Consider the following 3,245-nt stretch of genomic DNA (forward strand, 5'->3'; position numbering starts at 1 on the left):
TTTGTCAAAATTAATGATTTCGGATGGGCGGCATAATGACATGATGGGGTTAAGGATTAGGGTTTTGGTTGGGCATCATAATGGCCAGGCTAGGTCAGGGTTTGAGGTTTTAGTAGGGCAGCATTCCGACCAGGTTTTGGGATAGACCTTAGATAAGATTTTGGTGCTGGGTAGTGGGAGTGGATCTCAAGTTTAGAAAACTTGCACGATGAGCTCGGCTTTGTCCCGGGGCTCATCCCTACAGCGGGTGGAGCTCAGCAAGTTCCCTTAGAAAATGGTTTACATAGAGCAACTAGTGGAATGCTGCGTTGGTGCTAGGTTTAAAGGCTTGAGAGCTTGCTCGACGATCACCACTTCGACCTGACCTAATGGTCGGGGATAGTCATGCAGCGACAAGTGGGGCTGGGCAAGGTCAAGTGGAATAGAACCAAAGGACTTGCTCGACGGACTCTCTTCGACTTGACCCGGTGCTAGGGGATAGTCACACGGCGACAGGCGGAGCTGGGCAAGATCAGGCATGATGGAAATGGATGCTAGATAGCTTGCACAATAGACGTCCTGACTCGGTGCTAAGGGATAGACAAACAACGACAGGTGGAGTTGGGCAAGGTCAATCGGATCAAGGATTGAGGCAAGAGCTTGCTTGATGAATTCACTTCGGCCACTGGGGCGGAGCTCGGGCAAGGTGGCCAAATATAGGGTATGGGAATAGGCTTGGATGGCTTTGAAATATTTTTTTTGGGAATTTTTGGAAGAAGACCGGGTGATACACGAATTCCTGCGTACACGAAAAAAGGATTTTTAATTACAAAAATGGTTGAATTATATGAATGGGACATATTTGAGATGAGCAATGGGAAACAAGGGCATGGATGGGTTTGAAATGCTTTCTAATATTTTTGTTGATTTTTGGGGATTTTTGGAGATATGGAAGGGCTCAAAGTAGAATTTGGTGTGCACTCGGCGGGCTGCGCGTAGTAATTTGGCAGTGGCTAGCGCAACTAGTGGGGGCCAGGGTTTACTGTGGCATGGACCGGTGGTCTGTGGTGGTGAACCAAGGGCGTGGTTGAGGGGGTGGTCCACGTGTACCGCAAGCATGGAGGGAGTGGGTCGGACAACGGGTGATGGTGTCAAGTCGAGCGGGCCCGCACATTGGATTAAGACACACAGAGAGGAGTAGATGGTGGGGGATGGTGTGAAAATGGCAGCATACCGGTTCGGTGGGAGAGGGTGTCGCACAGTGGCAGCACGTTCGTGGCGTGGCAGGCGGCGATGGGCTCGAGCCGAAGGAGATGGAGCCGCAGTACTACGGGCGCAGATGAGGGAGGAAGAGAGGGAGAAGGAGGGGTGGTCTGGCAGACGGCGAGAGGATGCAAATGCTAGGGGGTGCACAGTTGCAGCCAGAGCTGGATGAAGTGGCGACTCAGAGGATGACGTGGAGAAGAAGGGAGATGGATTGGGGTGGTGCAGGCGCATGTGCGTGGTGAAGGCGGCACATGGTCTAGGCTGCACCAAAGGTGAAGCGATGGCACGGTAAGGGCGACTGCGACGCGGTAAACGCGTCGAGGCAGAGGGCGGTGGCGCTGGGGGACATTGTTCGCTGGCGGTGGCAGCGCGATGAAGCTGGTGGAAGGGAAGCAAGTAGGCCATCATGCATTGATGGGCTACAGTGAGGCGAGCTAGGCCGGTGGTGGGCGAGCAGGGCCTGCGAAGCGAGCATGTGGGCACGGCTGCGGACTGGGCTGGAAAGGAGCAAGTCGAGCTAGGTCGTGGGCCATGTGCAGTGGGTCAGGCCTCAAGCAGGTGTGCGCGTGTGTGGGCTAGGAGGCGGGAAGGGGTGGAGACGAGCTGGGTCGGAAGGAAGGATGGGCTAGAAAGGAGGTTGCCTTGGCCCATGAGAGGTTTGATGGTTTTGCATTTGTTTGAGAACAAATTTAAGTCTAAAATTGAAATAAGTTTCAAATTTAGATTGAGTTTGGGATGTGGGTTTGCGCAAGTCCGAGATAAGGAATAGTGAAGTTTGACGAGGATTGAGGAGTGACTTCATAGGAGTTTGATTGGGAAATTAATATTCAGTTTGAATATTACTTCCAGGATTTTTAGGAAAGGAAATATTATAGAGATATTATTTCTAAGATTGAGGTTTAGGGATATTTAGGTGTAGCTAGGATGGATCAATGATTTCAAAGAAGCCCGATTGGAATTTAATATTCAAACTAAATTTGAATATTAAACCTAGGGTTCTAGAAAAGGAAAGAATTGTGGAAATGTCATTCTTGGAATTTTGAGAGTTTTGAACGGATTTCTAAAGCAATCAAATGCATCACACATGTGGGTTCAATGCATGGTTTAATTTTTGTAAAATAATTTTTGAATATTTCAGGAAAAGGAGATTTGGTTATATTTAAGGAAAATTTTTAAAAAATTCATATTTTTAAAAGCCCTAAAATGCGGGATGTTACACCTTACTGACGGAAGATCGGGCACTCTAGTTCCCATCAAATGGTAATCAGAGGCTCAGATATACCATCAGGCTTACCCTAGGTTTAGTTAAATTTGCCATCGTCCTAAAACTCTAGAAAATTGCCCCACAAAAATATTTCTTCATCATGTTTCGGCTGTCCTATATCCCTTTTTGTGCCTTGCAATTTTTCTTTTCATTTTGCTTTACTGAATTTTAGTCCCTCGCTGAGTCATTGTGTTCATCGTGTCTTGATGTTGTTTGAGTCCCTGGTGTCAAGTCCGATATATTTGTGTAACAACGGATTGGTTCCTAAAGTTGATCTGTGCTACTCGTAGGCAATGTCGTGTTCCTATGTTTGTTGCACAAGGAATATTCGATCTCATATTTCACAGCTGTTAGGTTTTTTTTTTTGTAATATCTAGTGCAAAAGCTGTCAGTTGCCCTATCTTCTCTTGGCTGCTCTCACGATTTGTTTTGCTGCCTGTGATTCAACCGCCAAGGGATATATACACATTTGTGCCAGCCCAACAAAATTTCTGACTCCAAGTGCTACAGGCTGCCATTGCTCTGATTGGTTTGTTTCGTAGATGTCCAAACATCCTTCTCTACGAGGATCAACTAAGGTGTGGAAGTCCCAAGAAGTTTGTACCTGCAGTTACCATTTATTTTTATTGCTTAATGCATTGGGTTAAGTAGGAGATGACTGCTTATATTTATTACATTCGTGAGGTCAAATATTATTAATAGGTTCCTTACAAAATCCTCCATGATGCAACTAAGC

This window comes from Setaria italica, chromosome III, assembly GCF_000263155.2.
Source record: "Setaria italica strain Yugu1 chromosome III, Setaria_italica_v2.0, whole genome shotgun sequence".
NCBI lineage: Eukaryota > Viridiplantae > Streptophyta > Magnoliopsida > Poales > Poaceae > Setaria > Setaria italica.